Here is a 25,864-nt window from a genome sequence, read left to right on the forward strand (position 1 = left end):
CTGACACTGTTCCAGAGTCTCTAGTGCTCAGAGCACTAACAGCGCTGATGGCTACGGTAGAGGAGGAAGCCCACACATGGAGATTGCACATGGGTCCTCTCCTCTGTAGGTACCCCACTGGATAAAGGGGGACATGTACTAAGCAGTTATAAAAGTGAAGTAGTGAGCCAGTGGAGAAGTTGCCCACGGCAACCAATCAGCATTGACGTAACATTTGTAATTTGCATACAATAAGAGTATACAGGGCAGCTGATTGGTTGCCATGGGCAACTTCTCCACTGGCTCACTTCTCCACTTTTATCACTGCTTAGTACATGTTCCCCAAAGAACCAGCCAATCAATAGCTCCTAGCTGTCATTTTTAATATAATATTGAAGTAACCTTGGTAACCTATAATAATAAACAAAATTGAAAACAATCACACTTTCAAACATTACTTGACTCAGTATAGACATTACGTATTTTACACAGGATATATTCTATTTAGGAACAGTAACAATGAGACTGGTGGCATCAATCAATGTATGAAACTTGGTATTTGCTCTATAAAATAAGTCAGGTCATGGGTGGCTAATGTTTGCTTTCTCATGTGCTCTACTGCACTTTGACATTTAAAATGCTAAATGAGCCGGTGTAATGACCATAACACATCATATAATCAAATAAATTGCATTGGCAGGGGAATTGCATTCTTTTAAAGTACATTTATCTTTTGTTGACTTAAAATCAAAGATTATTTAAATAAATAAATTAATTATTTTTAAACTCAGACATTTTTCTCTAAAGTTTCAGGGTAATTACTTAAAACTTTAGAGAAAATCATTGTAAGTACTAAGTATAAAATGAAGATTGAATCAGATAAATTATAAACATTCTCCAGTATACTCTTTGATACAAAAAACAAGGCCACCACGCTTACTCTGCTGTGGGTATTGCCTCCTGGTCAATGATCCTGTCCTCATGGTGGGCTGCTCCAAGTAATGGCGGCCTGCGTCTTCCCCACAGTCTGTGCATTATAATTGGATGTTAAAAAAATGAAGACAGCACTGTTAAAAAGAGATGTACACCTCAAAGCGGTTGGGATACCGGCGGTTAGGATGCCTGTGATCAAAATACCAACAGGGGCAAAAAACTAAACTAACCCAAACCCTCAAAATCCCTTCGTGCAGCCTAACCCTCTCCCTAACCCTAGCCCTCCCACAGCCTAACCCTCTCCCTCAGCCTAACCCTAACCCTCCCCAGCATACTTATGTTTGGGATTCCAACTATTGGGATTTCGGAGTTGGTATTCTGACAGGTGTTGTAATACTGGTGCCAGTTTTCTGACTGCCAGCATCCCGCCCATCAGGATGACAACTACCTCCCCTCACAGCACTCCACTCCCTTCAAAGTCCAGCTCACAGTACTCACCCCCTCTTCACCAGCCCCTTCAATGTCCACACCACAGCACTCTCATACCCCACAGTCGCTTCAATGTCCACAGTACAGTACTGCCTCCACCACAGCCCCTTCAATATCCGCAGCATACTCTCCCCACTCCATCCCTCCCCCTTCCCCTTCAATTTCCAGAGTACACTCTCCCCTCTCCCTCAGCCTCTTCAATGTCCACAGCACACACACCCCTCCCCTTCAATGTCTACGGCACACTCTCCCCAGTCTTCCCACTTCCATGTTCACAGCACCATCTTGCCCCTCCCTCAGCCCCATCAATGTCCACACCACACTCTTCCCCCTCCCTTAGCCCCTTCAATGTCCACAGCACACTCTTTACCCTCCCTCGGCCCTTTCAATGTCTCCAGCACACTACCTCACCCTTTACTGTCCACAGCACACTCCCCTATGCCCTAAATGTACACTTCATAACACAGCTCCACCCGTTTAATGTCCATGACAGCACCCCCTCCCCAGCCCCTTTATTGTTCACAGCAAACTCTCCCCCTCCACCATCTTCTTCAATGCCCACCACACACTCCCTTCTCTTTTAAACTTCACAGCATGGCACCCCCAATCAATAAGTACATCTGACTGCAGTGACTGAATATAGGGTCCATCGCCGGTGGCGTGTTCAAACTTCCTGGCTGCTACTGCTCTGTGCAACTGCATTGTGCACATGCGCAGTAGCACAGGATTCCACATAGCCAGATTAAGGGGGCATGCAGGGCATACTGTAACCCGGGTCCACCTTTGTCAGGGGGCTCCTCGGCCAGAGCGCACTGACATCACTAGCTTTCCCTCTTAAGCAGCAGCAGAATCAGCAGCCAGAACGCAAGCAGGACAGTATGTGGTGCAGGCAGAGACACAGGAATATCATGTTTCATGAGCTACCGACAGAGCTTTCTAACCAGAGAGATAGGAGGTTGGAGAGAGCTGTAAGTGGCACATGGATCCCAGCTTCTCCTACTCCCTAAAATCTTTTTTGAGCATATATAAATATATATCTCTCAGAGAGCGCATTAGTTTTATAACATTTGTTAAACAATAAAACAAAAAGAACTCTGCTTTGATTAATTGAACACACACTTGTATAAAACACCAAAGGGTTACTTTGAAACACTGCAGTAAAGATTGTAATTATAGCTACAAATAGTATCCTTTCATATGCACTTAACAGTCTTTGATTTCCATCTATGGCCAGCTGATACCTAGATGGAAAGGATATTTTGACTCCTTTTTAATTAATTCCACTGTTGTAACTTAAATGGTTGTATTCCAAACGGGAACAAATCAGAAGTCTCTTGTGTATATTACTTAGGTGGATATAGTTATATCATATATTGAGAGATCTGTTCGTTGTTCTTAAACTCCGTTTTTTATAAATGCAGATTATAGATCAATATTTGTACTTGACTGTATCAATTTGTGACACCTAGACTATTGTTCCTTAGTAGGCACAATTGTTGAAATATTGCTGCCAAATAACAGGTGATTGGTATGTGTAAGATCTCACCTCCCCACAGTCACTCACGGGTGTACGGTTCCGGATAAAAAAGCAGTGCCCGGCTGCAGCAGCAAGCCGCTGGATGTACCTTTCGCTGGAGTCGCTTGATTACCGGAACCAGTCACCTTCTCCTTATCCCCGGCCGGGGTCAGCGTTATGTTTGTATAGGTCGCGGTGTCCGGCTGCAGCTGCACGCTACCTTGCCTCTCCTCATCAAATGCCGCTCGACCTTCTTCCTCGCTGGAGTTGGTATTCAGTGATTAGGCTGTGGTTAGGAGGTAGAAACAATGTCCCAGGTGCATATATGTTTCAAAGTCCAGGTGATGGATTGTTCTTAACGCATTTCTCCGTTATATCCTTTTAACGGTTTCCTCAGAAGGTATCCAACATTGCTTAGCACCCTCCTATTTAAACCAGTCTCCGCCAATGGGTTTCATTCATTGATTAGAGGGGACAGGTGTATTTCTGGTATCTTTATGCATTACTTAGTGACCAGCTGAATATTCTTTACATCAGTAAATCAAAAGAAACAGACCTCTCATAGTAATGATCACTTATACATATAAATGTTTCCTCTGACATCATATATCCCTTTATAGAGTTTAATATCACAATTTAAAAACATCATTAAAAGTGCATATATATACACATAAATAATTATATAGTTATATGCAATGGCAACACATGAGTAGAAATAGTATCATTAGAATAGGGAGATAAGTAAGTGTAATCGGCTATCTATCCTATTACAATGAGCCTAGCCCAGTGGACAACATCACCAGCTACCATCTCACCAGCCTGGGTTCAAATCCCACTCAGTAATTCTTTTATATCAGTGCCTTATGTTATTATATTATTCATATCCATTAATCTCCCAATCATTCATAGCAAGATATATTCCCTAACCAACCAACGAAACTTTCTTTTACTTAGTTTTTACTATATAGCCAGTTTATAATTATTGGCTATTGTTAATATTGGATATCAATCCTGTTACAGCGAGCATAGCTCAGTGAACAGCATCGCCAGCTACCAACCCGGGTTCAAATAATAATACTATCAGTACATTATATCATTATTGTATATTAATCTCCCAATCACACATAGCAGGATATATTCCCCAACAAACTATCGAACCTCTCTTTTTCTTAGTTTTTACTATATATCCAGATTATAATTTTGGCTATTATTATTATCAGGACACGGATCTTACATAGCCTCTAAATTGTTCAGAAACTATGGACTATAACCAACAAGCTCATAATCTCACAATTGCACTTCTAGAACAAGATTATCCAGTGGATATTCTGACAAAAGCAGAAGAGCAAGTGAGAGTAATAGATAGAGAGGCCTTGCTACTGACAAGTAAAAGTAAATCTAATAGTTTGACTAATCTCAAACAAAATACTGAATTTAGGTTTATAACTAAATTTTACTCTAGCTCTAGGGAGATAAAACAATTGTTTAAAAAGAATATAGCGATTTTAAGGGCTGATAAAATATTAGCACCTCTTTTGGAAATAGACCCCCAGTAGTTTTTAAGAAAGCCAGGAATCTGCAGAGCTTTCTAACACCTAGTGATTATATAGGTTCAGATCCAGCTATGAAAGCAAGTAAAACTTGGCTCAGTTCTATTCCTTTAAAAAATGGATGCTTTAAATGTGGCCGTTTAGGATGTATAACATGTAAATTTATAGAACATAGGAGTACACATTTTCACTCTACCACCTATGGCACATGATTTTGAAATTAAGGGACATATTGATTGTAATGCCACCTATGTGATCTATTTAATAACATGTATGTGTGGCATCCAATATGTAGGTCGAACCACACGAAAATTAAACATAAGGTTTTTAGAACATAGACGAAACATTATGAAAGGTATAAGAACACATAGTCTGTCTACACATATTAAATGTAAACATCAGGAAAATATGGATGGTCTTGTGGTGCAAGGTATTGAGTTTATACCAGTCACCGCAAGAGGTGGAGACAAGTTCAATCGTCTCCATACCTCCCAACATGACCCTCTCCAGGAGGGACACAATGCTCTGCTTCTGGACTTTTCTCTTCATTTATGATTGCCAGCACCTGTGTTGAACAGGTAAATGGAGAAGAAAGATGTTTCAGCACAGGTGATGGCAATCATACATTAAGAGGGAAGTCCAGGAGCAGAGCATTCTGTCTCTCCTGGAGAGGGTCATGTTGGGAGGTATGCGTCTCTGTAAGAGGGAGGCTTTTTGGATCTTCTCTCTTGGTTCATTATCACCTTTGGGACTTAATGACACCATAGAAATTAATAATATGAGACTTAAATATATATGAAAAAACGTGGTACATCTGATAAACGTCTAAAAAGAGCTTTTGAAAGTATATTGCTTCATCCTGACTTTGTTCTCCTTGTAAAGGTCCTATAGGAACAGCATAGAGGCTATGTAAGATCCGTGTCCTGATAATAATAATAGGCAAAATTATAATCTGGATATATAGTAAAAACTAAGAAAAAGAGAGGTTCGATGGTTTGTTGGGGAATATATCCTGCTATGTGTGATTGGGAGATTAATTTACAATAATGATATAATAATATAATGTACTGATATAAAAAAGTATTATTGAGCGAGATTTGAACCCAGGTTGGTGGGATGGTAGTTGGTGATGCTGTTCACTGAGCTATGCTCGCTGTAACAGGATTGATATCCAATATTAACAATAGCCAATAATTATAAACTGGCTATATAGTAAAAACTAAGTAAAAGAAAGTTTCGTTGGTTGTTTAGGGAATATATCTTGCTATGAATGATTGGGAGATTAATGGATATGAATAATATAATAACATAAGGCACTGATATAAAAGTATTACTGAGTGGGATTTGAACCCAGGCTGGTGAGAAGGTAGCCGGTGATGTTGTCCACTGGGCTAGGCTCGTTGTAATAGGATAGATAGCCGATTACACTTACTTATCTCCCTATTCTAATGATACTATTTCTACTCATGTGTTGCCATTGCATATAACTATATAATTATTTATGTGTATATACTGTATATGCACTTTTAATGATGTTTTTAAATTGTGATATTAAACTCTATAAAGGGATATATGATGTCAGAGGAAACATTTATATGTATAAGTGATCATTACTATGAGAGGTCTGTTTCTTTTGATTTACTGATGTAAAGAATATTCAGCTGGTCACTAAGTAATGCATAAAGATACCAGAAATACACCTGTCCCCTCTAATCAATGAATGAAACCCATTGGCGGAGACTGGTTTAAATAGGAGGGTGCTAAGCAATGTTGGATACCTTCTGAGGAAACTGTTAAAAGGATATAATGGAGAAACGCGTTAAGGACAATCCATCACCTGGACTTTGAAACATATATGCACCTGGGACATTGTTTCTACCTCCTAACCACAGCCTAATCACTGAATACCAACTCCAGCGAGGAAGAAGGTCGAGCGGCATTTGATGAGGAGAGGCAAGGTAGCGTGCAGCTGCAGCCGGACACCGCGACCTATACAAACATAATGCTGGGGATAAGGATAAGGTGACTGGTTCCGGTAATCAAGCGACTCCAGCGAAAGGTACATCCAGCGGCTTGCTGCCGCAGCCGGGCACTGCTTTTTTATCCGGAACCGTACACCCGTGAGTGACTGTGGGGAGGTGAGATCTTACACATACCAATCACCTGTTGTTTGGCAGCAATATTTCAACAATTGTGCCTACTAAGGAACAATAGTCCAGGTGTCACAAATTGATACAGTCAAGTACAAATATTGATCTATAATCTGCATTTATAAAAAACGGAGTTTAAGAACAACGAACAGATCTCTCAATATATGATATAGCTATATCCACCTAAGTAATATACACAAGAGACTTCTGATTTGTTCCCGTTTGGAATACAACCATTTAAGTTACAACAGTGGAATTAATTAAAAAGGAGTCAAAATATCCTTTCCATCTAGGTATCAGCTGGCCATAGATGGAAATCAAAAACTGTTAAGTGCATATGAAAGGATACTATTTGTAGCTATAATTACAATCTTTACTGCAGTGTTTCAAAGTAACCCTTTGGTGTTTTATACAAGTGTGTGTTCAATTAATCAAAGCAGAGTTCTTTGTGTTTTATTGTTTAATAAATGTTATAAAACTAATGCGCTCTCTGAGAGATATATATTTATATATGCTCAAAAAAGATTTTAGTTTAATTCGTTTTAGTATAACTTCAGAATACTAGGTGGGAGCAGCTTATATGTTTATAACCTTTTAAAGTGACCAGTTATTTTTAAGAAATCCCTTTTGAGTAAAATCATATTAGACTAATTAGTCTTATTATTGTGCCTGAGAGTATATGCACAAGCGGACATAGACAAAAATTAATTTTAAAATAAAAAAAGAACTTTACTTGTTCATTTGTGTATATAGTACCTGTAGAAAGGGAAATATATATTCTCCTCCTCCCTGCCTGGGTGTCTGAGTCCTGTGTAAACTGTTATGTAACTAAACCATTTGGGTCTAGAGATATAGACATACACAGAAAGTCCTCCTGAGTCCTGTCCCAGTGTGACAGGAGTCAGGAGGACAAGATAAATTATTTTATTTTTCTATGTGTATTTTAAGGTTAAGTTTTCTTTGTTCCACTACAATAAAAGTTTATAAAATAGTTGTCTTTCAATTAGGTGGAGCTATAAACAGTACCCAAGCATTATTAAACTGTTAGTTAAAACTAATTTACACCATTGGTTTAAATTTAATATACACAAACTATACCTCCCACCATGAACCATTCCAGGAGGGACAAAGTGCTCTCTACCTGGACTTCCTTCTTAATTTATGATTGCAATCACCTGTGTTGAAGTACCTTTCTTATCAATTAAATAGTTCAACACAGGTGACGTTAATCATACATTAAGTGGGAAGTCCAGGTAGAAAGCATTTTGTCCCTCCTGGAAAGGGGCAATTTGGGAGGTATACACAATTTAATATACATCCCCCACCTTCCATCAGGGTCTTAAATGTCCCGGGTATCCCCAAGGCTTAATCCGTCCCTGGGATTCCGGATGGATGCAAGATGGGGTGTTATTATAAGAAATGCAAATGGACACCCAAGGGCAGTACTCACTGCCTTCACCTGTAGTGCTGGCTTTGTGGTTCTTGCCCCGGTGACAAGATCAAACAGTTGGAGGGCAATGAAGGTTGGAAGTAAATGACAGTAAACAAAGGATTACCACGTGATCTCCTTTCACTTGAGAGATGAGAAAACACTTCAGGGGTGACTGATTTTCAGCAGATGGGTGAATAATCATCATCGGCAATGAGCCTCAGTCACCCACTTTTCACCTATGTAGCACTTGCGCACAGAGGTGTTATACGGTCCTCACGCGGCCGTGTGAGGACCATCATACAGGCACTTATGAGGAGGACAAACAAGCACGGAGTGATAATCACACTGGAATTTCTTGTCATGTTGCAAGGACAGTCTTGCAGATCTTATAGGAGTGAACACAGCCTATCTACTCTAATGATCAGGCTACAAAAATCACAGCGGGACTAACTAACCGAACTTTTGTCCAACATATCACCTGCTTCTAACAATTTTACTAGATCCTTTAACGTAAAGGCTAAATCAACTATATATTTGACATGGAACAAGTATCAATAACAATGAAACATATAAGGTAGTCACAATCAATAAGAGCTTTCAATGACAACAGAAGAAACAGGCATAATATGCGGTGAGTCATCACCCACCGTCTTTGTCTGGCTGGTCGGCTCTAAAATCCTATTAGTCTGTGGCAGTTGCACACATGTCATAAACCACAGGGACTCGCCATGGAGGCCAGACAACCTTCCATGCTTAAAAGAAGGGTTTTCCAAAATGAGTGAAACTGGACCGCTCCTCCTCACCGAAACCCTTACTATGGATACCGCTTGTTCCCAACACTTAGAAACAGCTGGCTCAACCATGGCTAGCCCTAAGCCTGCTTATTGGGGATTTGGTAGCCAGATCTTTAGCACTTTGAGGTGATCTGATCATATTACCCAGAACACCTTTGAGTATACAGCTCAGACCTGTGTGCCTAACTAGTTTAGGTCACACTAGTGATCTGGGCCTAATACCCAGACCACTGTTATTAATGAGGCTCCGGCCTATGAGACTGCCTACTGCAGGTGAAGGAGGATTATAGCAATCTGGGCCTAGTGCCCAGTCACCTTATTCACCTGTTTGGGACACACTTTTAGCTGGCCCTAGTGCCCCTAATTATTGCACAGGGCCAAGCCTGAATCTTAGCAACGGGTGATCAGAGGGAGTTATCAGTAAGTTATGGTGGCCCACTGCCGACTACCCTAGTTGGTGGAAGAGCCAGCAGTGGGGAACTTCGGTGGGCTTGTTTGGTTCCCAAAACTGCAGAGCTCTCTGGTCCTCAACTTAGGCACTGGGTCCTTCCGACAGCCATTGTACTCCTCGATCTGCCATCAAATCTTCCAAAGCCGGGGTTATGGGTGCAGTTATGATGCAACCAGCTCCGATTGGCTCACCACGGCTGTCTCCAATTAGCTGCCGATGCATGAGCCATGATTGGCTCATGGGTGGTGCCAACTTCAAATGAACGCCACTACTTTCTATTTTCTGCGGGACTGGTCCCAAGTGATCAGTGCTGCTCCTGCGTCGCTACCCACTGCCTCGAACCCGACGTCGAGAACAGTGGTTCCGGCACAAGAAGATGACTCTCTGTCCTGATGCCAGCCACTGTTCCGGAAGCAGTGCATATCTCTACACCATTGCTGGTGTTAAAATGCTGCAGCAATGGCAATTTGTACCCTTTCCCCGAAATTGAATTCCCCCTGTGTCCGTAAGGTAAATAATATGTCTATAATATTAAAGTATTATTCTTATTTTAGATTAATGAGCAGCCTTAGCTGTTCCAGATTCCCGGTGCAAGTAAATATATTGGATCTACTGTATATAACTAATTAAATTATGTATGGATAGCTATCCATAAAAGAACCTGCAGCAAATGAAAAAAAGACGGGAAAAGGGCTTTAAATACAAAAAAAAGGCACATACAATTGGAATCACTGCGCTGGTTCTATAGAGTTGAATTTTCCTTAGACATAGGTGAGATCTGCTTCCCATTAAAGTACACAATCGAATACACAACCTACGCTCCGCTCACCACCACCACCCCAGAGTACACTGCTGCAAGTGGGGGCTGTGCTGACAAGTAGTGGAGGGCCAGAGGAGTAGGGGCAGGCATTCCTGTTTTATGTGGCTTAATCCAGCCCTGACCACAAGCACACCATGCAGACCAGTGTGAGGAAGTTAAAGAATCCATTTAAAGGTCTATAGTTCATCTGCATGATATCAATGTATAACCTACCTACTGAGTAGGCCTGAGATAATAATGTCTCCTGATAATTAATCAGTCCTGGGCCCCATAATTTATTATGGCACCCCTGTATCAAGGGATCTTCTTTGGTTTGTTGGAGGCTATCTGCCAGCCTCAGTTGTGACCTGTTCAATCCCTCAGCTATCTGGGCTGCTGCTAGGCAACAGACCATATTGCTAGCTCTAATTGGCTCTCATTATTTTAGAGAGCCAATCAGAGCACAGCCCTTACTCTGCAGCAGCAGCCAGGTATGGTATAACACACAAACCTCAGTCACACTCAGCTGGCTGCACAAAATAACACAGTTCTGTCACACTCCTACACACAATCAGCTGCCTGTACGAGCACAGTCAGTCACTGGCTAGGCAGTGTTGTACTGTCCTGCTCTGCGTCCTCCAGTGACACAGTACAATGGTTGGCCTCACTGCGTGGGCATTGCACATGTGCAAATTAAGACAACTGCATATGCAAGAACCACCGCACTGAATTTATCTTTGAATGCTTTTGAAGCAATGATTAACTACCTTAGCATACTATAGCAACATTTGAGGGATGAAGTCCCTCGCACCATTCGATGACATGCTTCCAATGTCCAGCCCTAGAACTTTTGTTTCCTCCCACATTGCAAAGACATATTGGCCAGACTTACCATACTATGGGGTGTATTCAATTGGTGTCGGAGCATCCGACACTGCACTATTCAATTTGTGGGCATTTTCAACAGGTTTAGCCCATTTTTGACAATACCAATCCAACTTTTTTTAAAGTTAAATCAGCATTATCGAAAACGGGCCAAAAACCAGTTGAAAATGCATGCAAATTTGACAAAATATGTGAATCTGCAGAAACCATGTGTTTTCCGACAAGTCAGAAGAACGGGACTTGACTTGAATAGGTCGAATCCGCATTCGACCTAAAAAAGTCGGAAACTGTCTTTTTTTTTGACAAGTCGGGAATTCCGACAGTAATTGAATACACCCACAAACCAGTGGTCAGGGAATAGGGGTAAATTACCCCAAATGAGGTAAAAATTCAATTCCTGGGGGTAATGGACACAGCCCCGTCCAGCATCGGCCGGCTCGCTATGTGATGTGCTGACGTTGCACCGCGCTCCCTCCTGCCCGCCCTGCGCTGTGCTCCTGGCCGCCCTGTGCTGTGTTCCTGGCCACGGTGTGACGTGCTGACATCACACTTCCCCACGCCCACCCTGTGCTGTCCTGCCCTCCCGCCCACGGCCCGCCAACCCACACACAGAACTTGAAGTGTTCTGTGGCTGACCAATGATGGAGTTCCGCAGTATAAGACAGTGGCCCACATAACAGTGGGAAATTCCCACTGACATTACTGAGGTGAGGATGTGACCATCTGTCTCCTAAAAGTTGTGTGTGTGTGTGTGTGTGTGTGTGTGTGTGTGTGTGTGTGTGTGTGTGTGTGTGTGTGTGTCCCTTCCCCCCTCATTCATCTTTCTTACATTCATTCTGGTGTTTTGGAGGGGAAGTGTCAATTAGCCCATTCATTGGTAAAAAATAATTGGCGGAAAAAAACAAACAAAAACATTTTTTATATATATATATACACAGTATCTCAAAAATGCCATACAAACAGTGATAACCAATATATATGCACAATAATATATGATTTCCTTCCTTTCAAATCAAGGGGGTAACGTTGGCGTACCTAAATATATTTTGGGGTAAAAGGTAAAAAAGTTCCCTGACCCCTGCCATAAACCCTTAAACCGGGACACCTCTGTTTTACACAAATTCTGTGGCTACCTGAATTCAAGCCTGCATTTCACCTGGCTTTCATCAGCCACAGAACTTGTGTAATTCATTAGTGTCCCATTTTAAAGGGATAGTACAGAAAGCCAAATATTGGCAGATGTTTCTCACCCTTTCACTTCCTGAGGCCATTGCATGCAACTCCTTATGTCTGCCGGTGAGCTTTCCTAGTACATTTCCTGACAGCCAGTCACCACTGCTTCTAAGCCACTAACAGGAGGAAGTAGACAGTTACTAGTGAGTGGTTGACAGGGCCGGATTAAGCCTTGGGGGTGCCTGGGGCACTTTAGACAGGGGGGCCCTGGTGTAATGGGGGGGGGGCTGTATATATGATTGGGCATACCTCCCAACATGACCCATTCCAGGAGGGACAAAATTATCTTTACATGGACTTCCCTCTTAATATAGGATTGGTATAACCTGTGTTGAACTATTTAATTGATAAGACAGGTGTTTCAAGACAGGTAATTGCAATCATAACTTAAGAAGAAAGTCCAGGTAGAGATCATTTTGTCCCTCCAGGAATGGGTCATGTTGGGATGTATGGATTGTGTATATTAAATTCAGCCCAATGGTGTATATTAGATTTAAACTAATAGTTTAATAATGCCTGGGTACTGTTTATAGCTCCACCTAATTGAAAGACAACTATGTTATAAAATGTTCTTGTAGTGGAACAAAGACAACTTAAACAACCTTAAAATACACTTAGAAAAATAAAATCTATAATTTATCTTGTCACATGCAAAAATAGCAGCAGCCTCTGTACTACTTACATACTGGGACAGGAATCCAGAGGACTCTGTCTGTGTGTGTGTGTGTGTGTGTGTGTGTGTGTCTAGACCCTCATTAGATAACAAGTTACACAGGACTCAGACACCAATGTGTGGAGACAGCTGTAAGTGACACAGGGATCTCACACTGTGTCACTTACAGCTCTCTCCACCCTCCTATCTCTCCTCTGATACTCCTGTGTCTCTGCCTGTACTACATACTGTCCTCACATTCTGGCTGGCTAGTTCTGCTGTTGCATAAGAGGGAAAGCTAGTGATGTCAGTGTGCTCTGGTTGGGGGGGCCCCTGACAGAGAGGGGCCCGATGTACAGTATGCTCTGCTTGCCCCCCCCCCCCCCCCTTAATCTGGCTATAGTGGCTGACATAATCAATGATTTCATCTAATGTTGAGAGTAAGGATGAAGTAAATATGTGTTTGCTTCCTCCTCTTGGTAGTAATGGTGATAAGGAGGGTGGTAAAGGCTCTACTTGTCTCCCCCTAGATCCTGACACATTAGGTGAATCACTCATCTTGCATAAATAAACACCACTATACTACAAATTCAGAAATGTCTTTAAATATATTTTTCGTTTTAGTTTACATATCTCATGACCAATATTAACACTCCTGCATGTACAGTATGAATTTAAAAATCTATATCACCATAACAACATAATGGTAAAACATTTGGTCTCATATCATATATACAGTAGCTATGCTTACCATACTATCCCTTTAAACAGCAACACTCAAGGATTACACAGTTTCTGTTGCTGATTAAAACCAGGTGAAATGCTGGCATGAAGTAAGCCAGCCACAGAACCTGTGTAATTCATTAGTGTCCCGGTTTAAAGGGATAGTATGGTAAGCCTATTTACAGTCAAATTTCATCCAACTTTTGGTAGGTACACATTAATTATATTAGGCAGCCAGATTAGGGTTATACATGTGTATGTGTTCATGACAAAATTCTATTCAACCAGGTGTCTATTGCCGCAGCCACATATCACTATGTATCACTCATATATAGATGAGTTTCATATTATGTTCTCATAAATATTGTGGCTTAATAGAGTTACCATCTAATATACTGATCTTTATTATGACTTTATGGCAATCGTGACATTATTGGCACACATACAGTCAGATATAATATAGATCCTCCCTGCATAGCTGTACTTTATAATGAACTGCGGCGGTGGCAGTTTACATATACCGCAGCATAGATGCCGCCGTGGTTCATATTATAGCACACCTAGAAGATAGAGCCGTCAGTGGGCCTTTTACTATACTAGGGCTCCGAGAGGCCACACGTGTGCTGGGTGCTTAAACGGACATAGGCGGCTGCTGGCGGATTATCTATACCGCAGTGAAACGCCGCCGCAGTTCATTATAAAGTACAGCTATGCATGGAGGATCTATTTTATATCTGTATGTGTGCCAATAATGTCATGATTACCATAAAGTCATAATAAAGATCAGAGTGATACATAGTGATATGTGGCTGCTGCAAATAGACACCTGGGAGTATTTACTAAAATTTTGTGTTTGTCCGATTTGTGTTTTTTTTTTTCTAAGTCCCAACACGGGAATTTACCAAGCATAAATCTCGGCATTGTTTGGGCTATTCGTAATGGTTTTCACGGCTAAGTTCAGAAATACGAATGAATAGACCATCGGTCAAACGCGGCTGTTTGTTCATACAACACGGGAATTTACTATCCATTCATATTTGAGTGATAGTTTCTGAATGCTCTATTGCGGTGTTTTTTTTTTTTTTTTTGCGAATCGTTAAAAAAAGCAGCAAAAAAATAGACCTGCTTTTTGCAGGCGAGTTTGGATAATCATGCACGGATCAGTGAGATCTGTGCATGGTTATCTATGGGAAAGGGTCTGTTTAGTGTAAAAATGTAATAAAAAATTTGCATGGGGTCCCCCCTCCTAAGCATAACCAGCCTCAGGCTCTTTGAGCCGGTCCTGGTTGTAGAAATACAGGGAAAAAACTGACAGGGGTTCCCCCATATTTAAACAACCAGCACCGGACTCTGCGCCTGGTCCTGGTGCCAAAAATACGGGGGACAAAAAACGTAGGGATCCCCTATATTTTTACCACCAGCACCGGGCTCCACTAGTCAGAGAGATAATGCAACAGCTGGGGTACACTTTTATATTGGTCCCTGCGGCCCTGGCATTAAATCCCCAACTAGTCACCCCTGGCCGGGGTACCCTGGAGGAGTGGGGACCCCTTAAATCAAGAGGTCCCCCCCTCCAGCCACCCAAGGGCCAGGGGTGAAGCCCAAGGCTGCCCCCCCCCATCCAAGGGCGGCAGATGGGAGGCTGATAGCCTTTTGTGTAAAAAATAGAATATTGTTTTTTGTAGCAGAACTACAAGTCCCAGCAGAACTATGTTTAATACCCGCAAGCTGGTACTTGGAGAACCACAAGTACCAGCATGCAGGGGGAAAACAGGCCCGCTGGTACCTGTAGTTCTACTACAAAAAAATACCCAAATAAAAACAAAACACACACACCTTGAAAGTAAAATTTTATTAAACATACATGCACACTTACATTCATACATACTTACCTATGTTGACACGAAGCAGTCGGTCCTCTTCTCTAGTAGAATCCACGGGGTACCTGTAAATTAAAAATTATTCTCACAAACAATCCTGTGTAGATCGGTGGCTGGAGGGGGGGACCCCTTAATTTAAGGGGTCCCCACTCCTCCAGGGTACCCCGGCCAGGGGTGACTAGTTGGGTATTTAATGCCAGAGCCGCAGGGACCAATATAAAAGTGTACCCCGGCTGTGGCATTATCTCTCTGGCTAGTGGAGCCCGGTGCTGGTGGTAAAAATATGGGGGACCCCTACGTTTTTTGTCCCCTGTATTTTTGGCACCAGGACCATGCGCAGAGCCCGATGCTGGTTGTTTAAATATGGGGGAACCCCTGTCAGTTTTTTCCCTGTATTTTTACAACCAGGACCGGCTCAAAGAGCCTGAGGCTGGTTATGCTTAGGAGGGGGGACCCCACGCAATTTATTTCAAAATTTTTAACACTTTAAACAATTTTTTTAAGGTGCACAATGAAGCCGTGCATGGATCTGACAGGGCCGGCCGGGATTCATTGTGTTTTGTCAGGCAGTGTTTTACTAATCACTCACGTAAAACACTGCCTGACATTACAAATCACATCGACATCGGAAAACACGAATGTGGCAAACTCGGCAGCTTAGTAAATGACCGTATCAGGATTCAAAAAGTTGCAATAAAATGCACCCGATAAACACAACACAAATCAACTCAAACACGAATATTAGTAAATATACCCCCTGGGGGTATATTTACTAAAATTTCGTGTTTGTCCAATTTGTGTTTTTTTTCCTAAGTCCCAACACGGGAATTTACCAAGCACAAATCTCGGCAGTGTTGGGCAATTCGTAATGGTTTTCACGCCTAAGTTCAGAAATACGAATGAATAGACCAACGGCCAAACGCGGCTGTTTGTTCATACAACACGGTAATTTACTATTCCTTTCGTATTTTGGTGTTAGTCTCTGCTTGCTCAATTGCGGCCGTATATTTTTGCGATTCGTAAAAAAAAGCAGCAAAAAAATAGACCTGCTTTTTTCAGGCGTGTTTACATGTGTTGCAATTCCAAAATCAATCACACCTGAATTAGGATGCCTATAAAAGGAACTTAGGCCCAAGTCAAACAACCTACACTCAGAAATGGCTGCTGGAGTATGGTGCAGTGATCTTTTGTGTGCTGTGGGATTCCTCAGACTCAGACATCAGCCTGTAAGTAACCAGGGCCAATAAACTGATCATGGTCAGCAGCTTGTACAGGTTCCACGGAGGCTTCGTAGGCCTCGTTTTTTTAGGGGGCATTTAAACTTGAACGCATTGTCCGATGACAGGGTCATACAGATGTTCCATCTAAATCATAACAACATTTTCCGTCTGTATGACCTTGTCAAACTGGGCCTAGACCCTGAGACAGCACACTCTTGCCCTGTCTCAGGCCTGCACAAACTCCTGGCTGTGTTGCACTTTATGGCTACTGGGAGCTTTCAGGCTGTGTCTGGGGATGTCATTGGAATCTCACAGCCCACCTTTTCAAGAATACTGACACAGGTGACGTATACCTAACAACCTCCTCTGTTTCTTTGATGTTATAATTAGTCTCAGTGTCCAGTGATGATGTTATGTCATTAACTCACATTTTTTATTTTTTTACAAATATACACACAGGTGTTGGATGTTTTGCAGCCCCACATCGATGCCTCAATCTGCTTCCCTACCCAAGAGTCTCAGTGGCATGCTGTCAGGGTAGCTTTCTATGAGCTTGCTGGCATGCCCAATGTGCTGGGAGCCATAGATTGCACACACATTCAGCTGAGACCACCTAGGGGCAGGCAGCACATCTATACAAATCGTCATCTAGACCACTCAACAAATGTGCAGGTGGTTTGTGATGCAAATCTAAAAATAATGAGTGTTGTTGCTGGTTAACATGGGGGCTGCCATGACTCCTTTATCCTCAGTCAGTCATCCCTCTGTGATAAGTTTGAGGATGGACAAATGCCAGATGGATGGCTGATGGATATGTAATTTTAATTGTTTTGGGCTTGGTATACTAAATAAAAAAGCACTGTGTTACTTATGTCTTGTTGTATGTTAACATGAAGTACGTTACTATATCTGTCTTTCAGGTGATGGAGGATATGGCTGTTTCTATTGGCTTCTAACTCCATTGCCCCAACCTGATTCCCCTGCTGAACACAATTACAATAATGCACATAAATCCACGCGGAATGTGATTGAAAGATGTTTTTGGGTGCTGAAAGCGAGGTTTCGGTGTCTGGATAAGTCTGCTGGGCTTTTGTTGTATAGTCCCTTGAAGGTGACTCAAATTGTGTTCTGCTGCTGCTTTCTTCATGTGTTTGCAACAAGATCTGCCACATGTTGATGAGGACAAGGAGGATGAAGAAAGCAGCCAGCAAGCAGAGGAATTAGAGTCATCTGGCGACACTTGGAGTACAGATGTAGGGAGGCAGGTAAGGCAACACCTCATAAATACACATTTTTAAGGTAAGTATGTTTTGCATCTTTCATTTATTGTGTAATGCTAAATTTGGTCAGAGAATCTATCTGTTAAAAACCTTTACTCAGAATGTGTCTATCTCCTTTAGACATACAAACACACCTTTGCTATATGTTTTTTAAATGCAGCATGTGTATTGTGTTGTTTGAAATTGTCCACAAATCATCAGAGTCACATGTCTGAATTGGGGTTCAATATTCATAAACTTAAAATGTGATTTACTTTAATGAATATTAAAAACCTGGCAAAAAAATGATGGTCATTTGCTTTCTAAATGTGTGTTACTTACTAATGCAACACTTACACACATTTATTAACTTAACCTTGCCGCATACATGTGTCCCTATGTGTGGTGTACCATTTGATTTAAGGAACACAAACGTAGTCTCATACAAGAAAATTTATTTTTTTTGTTTTGCTGAAGAAAACTTTCTGTTTTTGAACACAATACACAGTTTACAACATATTATTACCCACTTTCATGTTTGTTTTTGAAAAAAATAATTCTTTGGTTGTGCCTCATGTTTCATATTCACATTTATTCTTTTTACCACATGCAAAAATGTTAGAACAGTAATGTCCTTCATTTTGAACCATAATGTTCAAATGTGTATTCTAAAATGCAGTGGCTAGTATATGAAGTGGCTAGTTATTAAGTGGCAGCTAATATCAATAGCAGTGTTATACCTGTGTTTCACTGGTTGCATCTTCAGCTGATACTTGGAATTGACTCCTGTCTCTCCTTTTCACCAACAGGTAACTAATGCAGAGGGCTGACCACTGTTTCTAGCTAAAGCATATATTTGGTAACTAATGCAGAGGGCTGACCACTGTTTCTAGCTAAAGCATATATTTGGTAACTAATGCAGAGGGCTGACCACTGTTTCTAGCTAAAGCATATATTTGGTAACTAATGCAGAGGGCTGACCACTGTTTCTAGCTAAAGCATATATTTGGTAACTAATGCAGAGGGCTGACCACTGTTTCTAGCTAAAGCATATATTTGGTAACTAATGCAGAGGGCTGACCACTGTTTCTAGCTAAAGCATATATTTGGTAAATTGTTAAGTGGATTAATATCTGTAGTCAGCAAAAACTGTGATGGACTGGGGTTTAGTGATCTCACATTTGGTAGTTGATTATCATCTTTTGGAGGAGGGTTGCTGTGTGGGGGAGGGGGTTGTAATCACAAGGAGCTTGTGTTTGGAGACTTACTTAACCAGTACAGCATAGGACGCCAGGCCTATTAGGACGCTGCAGTGGCTAGTATATGAAGTGGCTAGTTATTAAGTGGCAGCTAATATCAATAGCAGTGTTATACCTGTGTTAAACCGAAGGAAAACAGAGGGCAAACAAACTAATAAGATAACAAACGGACTGCATTACAACCTAAACACTCTGGAACTTTATGTGGCCTCTCCTCGCCTCAAACATGAGAACACCAAGACCAGGCTTACCACCTCTCTGGCTGAGAACATCAAGTCTGCCCCTGGGCCTAACCATCAAGATGAACAGGGAACTGTGGGGGAAGAGCACCAGGACCAGGCTCAGCAGGGACATCCCCATTGCGTCTGAGTATGCCCCCCACATTCTCCTTCCCACCCGTACTAAGATCTGATCAAAATGTTATCCCACTCCTACTTCTGCCACTAGTTACCTGCTATTGTGTTTTTGTTTTGTTTTTTCCTCTTCATTGCTCGCTTCCACCCCACCATGTGTTTTCCTGCAATGTTTACCGCCACTGATTGCACACCTTTCCATTGTGCCCTACATGCAGGGTACATCATACTTCTACATAAGCATCAGTTTTCCCATATATGAACTTGGCCCTTGTATGGATCACCTCCCACAGTGTAACCTTCAAAGTGCGCCCAACATGGCTGCCCCATATGGTACACTTGTGGATGGGATGAAAAATACATGGACCTTGTGGTTTTGTTGGAACCCTACTCTAAACTGTAGGACTCTGAAATCACCCCCATTTTGTGTCATCTCTTCTAGGGGTAGACTATTCCACCCTGGGTAATCCTACGTGGAGCGCCCAAGATGGCTGCTGCACTTGGTACCTATGAGGGTGGAATACACAACCCTTGGAAGTCATTACCCAAAATACCTGCACCAATCCTGCGTTATGCTTTCTGTGTGCTTAAGGTTTTTCTTCTATGTCTGTGTTGCTTGTCTATTGTTGTATTACTCAAATCCTCTGTATCATGTGTATTGTTTTTGATGTCTGTAAAGCGCCTTGAGTCCTGTTGGAGAAAGAGCGCTATATAAGTAAAATTATTATTATTATTATTATTATTATTATTATTATTATTATTATTAAAATTGAAGGACAATATTTACACACACAATAGTGTTCTTAGTGTCATGTCCAATATATAATACATTTAAAAGAGTTTGCATTCACAATGTAAGTTGTATTGGTCATGGAATAATATGGCTGGCTGCCAATTAGTATGGTTGCAGGAGCTTAGATTGATTGGAATCTAGAAAGAATCATTATTGGAATCAAATATACTGGTTTTAATTCTGCAGGCTAAAGACATTCTTATTGGCTGCCAATTAGTATGGCTGCAGGAGCTTAGATTGATTGGAATCTAGAAAGAATCATTATTGGAATCAAGTATAGTGCACTTATTTCTGCAGGCTAAGATCATTGTGCAGCTCAAAAAACATTTCCCTCCTCACCCAAAAAAAAAAGTTCAAGAATATTTGTTTGGCAACAAAAAATTTGATTTTTACATTGCTAATTAATGAAGTGTAAAACATGTGCAGGGTGCAAAGTGGTATATATATATGCAGAAAAACAAACAATTACTAATTCAGTTTCTTTTCTTCTCATAACAGAACTCGTGATGTATAATTTTTTTTTATTTTGGGCTGGCTGGTTGGACTGGCCTTTGCCTTTACCACTGTTGTGTTGGCGTGCTCTGGTGGAGTGCCTTGGTGGTGAGGACTCAGGCGAAAGAATTGGAGTTTTCGTTCCTGAACTGCTGCTTGGTTGCTGTTGGTGCTGGGATCTGAGTGTTTCATTGAGGTTAGTGAGGGTGGCATTGAGTTCACGTGTTGCAGCATTTGATTTTCTAAAATTCTGGTGATAGATTCATTTATCATTTGATTGTTTTCTAAAATGTTGATATAGTTTGCTGTTGTCTGTGCTATTCGTCCATTATGTGTTGTAAGTTGCCCATGACATGTGTAATGTCTGCACGCATGATTTCCATGGTATTAGCAATTCTGGTGTTTGGTTCATTTTGGCAGCTGATATTTCTGCTGAGGTGAGATGGTAGGCTAGAAAAAAATTGGGTCTGCCTACACAGGCAATCCTGATTAGTGGCCTGCTGGGTAGCCCAACTGTCCCAAAATACTTGAGCAGGGCCTTGTGCTAATGGTGTTGTTGGGCTGTGTTGTGGTGGTGGTCTACAAATGCAGCCAATATTAGAAGGAAACAACCCCCCAGCACCTGTGAGTACACCACCACAGCAAAACACACCACCACCACAACACAGCCCAACAACACCATTAGCACAAGGCCCCGCTCAAGTATTTTGGAATACTGGCTGCATTTGTAGAGTGATTGTGTCCTCCATGTCACTGTGTTGATGTGGTTATGTAGGGATACTGGTACCAGTACTAGAATCTGTTGATGAAAAAAATTAGATGTTAGTTATCCATATGTATTTTTACATTGTTCAAAAGCAAGCTTCATGGGACACAGGCATTTGAATGTTGTTTTCATATATCCAGCATAGCAACATCATCACCCAGGATTGATACATATACATATGCCTGTTTCTGGCAAATGTGTGTGGTTACTTCATTGTGAATGGAAGCACATGAGTTGTTTGGTAGATCAGACAAACTGCACCTTAAAAACACCAGTAACCACATAATGATTTGCCTTGTAGTGAGTTAACCAAATTGGGAACACATTTTTTGTATGTTGGGGGCAATGTAAGTTAAAACACACATCTTAAACTGAGTTTTCAAACCATACTATTTGAGAAGCTTAAACATGTGTTTATGTTGCAGCATCTTACTGACAATCTGCTACTGTATGGCTGAAGTGGACATACATATCTTTACTGGAAGTAGACAAGGCATTTTGGCTTAGGTTCCATTTGATGTTTTTGTCACCTCGGTAAGTCGGACTGATTTTGCAGCTTGTACACTTATTTAAGAATGTAATGTATTTTTACGAGATGACTAATATATTTATTGGTTTCAGATTCTTACTCACCATCCAGATGAGGAGAGTGTGGTTTGCGTCTTGGAGGTGTGTCCAAAATTTGCAGTGGTGGTACCAAAGTAACTGCAGACAATCTTCATGGCGGGGTAGCCTGATGTGTTTGGGAGTGGCCATCAGACCGTACTTTCTTTGTTGGCACATGTGTCCTTCTTTGTAGGGGTTCAGGCAGCCACCTTCTGCTGCTCAAGACTTCTGTTGAGGGACCTATTATTTTAAAGGAAAAAATTGGTATGGCCATACCTTAACAAAGTTAACCTGTACTACAATGGACACTTTTCCTGCTTCCGCAGCGTCATCATCCTCAGATGTCATGGGACTGACTGCTGGACTAGCAGTAGAGCTTTTTTTCAACACTGAAAATAAGGATATAATGTATAATTGTACATTAGTAATGCTTTTGTTGTTAAAGCAAACCATTATTTTGATAAACATTACAAGTTATAAAATGTACTCAGTTTAGTGTGAAAAATCCAAAATAAAAGAGAAAACACAGATGCAATATGGGAAGTAAAAACTTAACCTCACTCACAAGAGTGGGTATGCCACGCGCTTGACAGAGTTGATTCTCCTCTAGCAGCTGAAAAAAATTGGAACGTCACTCCAAACTGAACACAATATGCAATTGTACTCTAGGTACCAAAGACAGCGCTTAGTAATACATAAATTAAAAAAATAAAAATAAAACGGATGTATGCAGACAGGTGGAAAGGATCAATCAATATTTATTCAATTTCTATTTGGTCGGTTTAAAATACTTTGTTACACATGTAAGGGCATTATGTAAACAAGTTAAAACATGACTGACTTGAAGCAAGCTGGGGGATCGTGTGCAGGGCACTAATAAATAACCAGTGGTTGGTGGACCTATGTTTCCTGGGCATAAATGGTAAGTCTCTCCATTAATAGTTACCGATCCTGGTGGAACCAAACATCACATTCCCTGGTGATGTCTCAGCATGAAGAGATTTCAACACACCGGTTGGGGGAAATAGGTTCTCCGTTTAGCAGTGGAAGGGTCGTCAGAGAGAGTCCCAGGCTTGTTCTGAAGAAGGTCCACTGTCCAAATGTCCTGGATGGTAGTGCCACACGGTCCACTAGTATGGTCCTTACACGTTTCGCTGACTTCCAGGGGCAGCTTTATAAAGTGGAAGGGTCTTCCACTGCTAAACGGAGAACCTATTTCCCCCAACAGGTGTGTTGAAATCTCTTCATGCTGAGACATCACCAGGGAATGTGATATTTGGTTCCACCAGGATCGGTAACTATTAATGGAGAGACTTACCATTTATGCCCAGGAAACATAGGTCCACCAACCACTGGTTATTTATTAGTGCCCTGCACACAATCCCCCAGCTTGCTTCAAGTCAGTCATGTTTTAACTTGTTTACATAATGCCCTTAAATGTGTAACAAAGTATTTTAAACCGACCAAATAGAAATTGAATAAATATTGATTGATCCTTTCCACCTGTCTGCATACATCCGTTTTATTTTTATTTTTTTAATTTATGTATTACTAAGCACTGTCTTTGGTACCTAGAGTACAATTGCATATTGCAATATGGGAAGTGCTACACTGGAAATTATGGCCAGCACACAAACATCTGTCACAATTACAAATACATACTCTAACAAGCCAAAACACACACAACTAGATTTTAACATCTAATGTCATTAATTTACAATATAATACAGAATTTGGTCACTGATGTGTCAATACAAGCACACACTAGCACCATAACAACAAATACACACGTTAAACTTTGAGTACAAAGCATAACAAACATAATAGTAATGTCACTAAGTCAGCAAGGTTGAGTCAGGGTACAAATACAACCTCTAAATGGGCCCAAAAAAATTGGATAATCTTCAACATGAATACATTCTGTACCAATGAAATTACACATATAACTGGTTGCAAAGTGACTTAGCACTACTCCAGCCTATAACATGTCAACCACTGTTTAGTGACCATTGCACATGGATAACATGTCAAATACATCAAAAAACACAACGATAACAATTAATCACAAGATAAAGGACACAATTACAGCTGTACACTTCAATGACATACCAAACCAACAAACACATGGAAGAGGAAATCTGACCAAACAACATGACATACCATAAAGAACTATGTTACATTGACTTTGGTGTTAAAAATTTTCAACAATTCCAAAAACAAAAACCCACTTGGAGATAGGAATAATGTGCAACGTCACATGACACACAATAACAAACACAAAAATAAAAAGAATAAAAAAAAACATTCTAACCATCCTCACTGGGCCGATCTGAATCCCGGATATGGGTTGCTTGCACAACTTCAGGAGATATTAAACTCCGCATGGGCTCCTCATAGTCTAGATATCTGGCAATAAAGGGCTGACCACCCCCGGTTTTGCGTGCCGACTTCGCCTCCTTTGCCATTTTGGACTTGACACGGCGCTTTATGTCATAGTACCGTTTGCGGCACGTGTCCTCCGTCCGCTTGACCATCCCTTCACTATTTACAGCAGAAACTACTTTCGCCCACAACACCGTCTTCTTCTGTGTTGCCACCTTGGTGGACTCAGGCCCAAATAGCTGCCGCTGATACTTCATCAGCTCCCGCACCAATGCCACATTTTCGGCATAACTAAATTTTACATTCCGCCCAGTCTTAGTTGTGGTGCGTGGCTGCGGAGCTGTCTGACTGTCACTATCACTGTCACTTGAGGCTGCTGATGCAACCTCACCCGCCTCCTCCACCTCACTAACGTCACTCTCACTCACCTCCTCAACTTGACCAACCTACTTCCCCTCACTCACACCCTCCTGCTCACTCACCTCACCCACCGCTGACTCACACATAATTGTGTGTTTAAACAATTAACACAGAAAAATAAAAAGACAAACAACACACTCCTCCACTACCACTGCACAACACACACACACACACAAACAAACACTGACAAGGGACGATAAATTAAAAAAACTAGGACAAAAAATAAGACAATACCAAAAAAACAAGACTACAAGAATGACAAGACTACTTTCAAACACAATACTACACTCAGAAATCGCAAACCAAACTCCTCACCAAAACAACCACTCACCAACCTCCACAGCACAACCTCCCTCCTCACCACTGACTAAACCCTCAAGGTGCGGACGGTTTGGGGCGTTTTTATATGGTTGCGCACAGACACTCCTACATCAGAAACACAACCAATTACGAACGAGGATCAAAATCGAAACTAAAACTGAAAATGCGGCCGTGGTTGTGAAAAAACACTGCCGCATTGTACTTTTAAAAAAATCATGTAAAACAACCTAAACGCGAATGCAAACGTCATTCCTAGCCGAAAACTGAGCAAAAAAAATATGCTAACGACATCGGAAAATACGACAGCCAATAACTCGACCGCTTCGTAAATTAGCGTATTTAGGGGTATATGCAATTCTGGGCGAATTGCGGCAATTTTTCGCCCGTTTTTAAATTCGACACAATTCGACCGTCGAATTCCGGCCGGCGGGTGCCGGAATTCGACATATTCAATAAAAAACGGATTCGACAGTCCCGCTGTCGAAAAACGGACCAATTGACTTTGACTTGATTTTGAAACGACTTTT

The sequence above is a fragment of the Pseudophryne corroboree genome, chromosome 1, assembly GCF_028390025.1.
Source record: "Pseudophryne corroboree isolate aPseCor3 chromosome 1, aPseCor3.hap2, whole genome shotgun sequence".
Lineage (NCBI taxonomy): Eukaryota > Metazoa > Chordata > Amphibia > Anura > Myobatrachidae > Pseudophryne > Pseudophryne corroboree.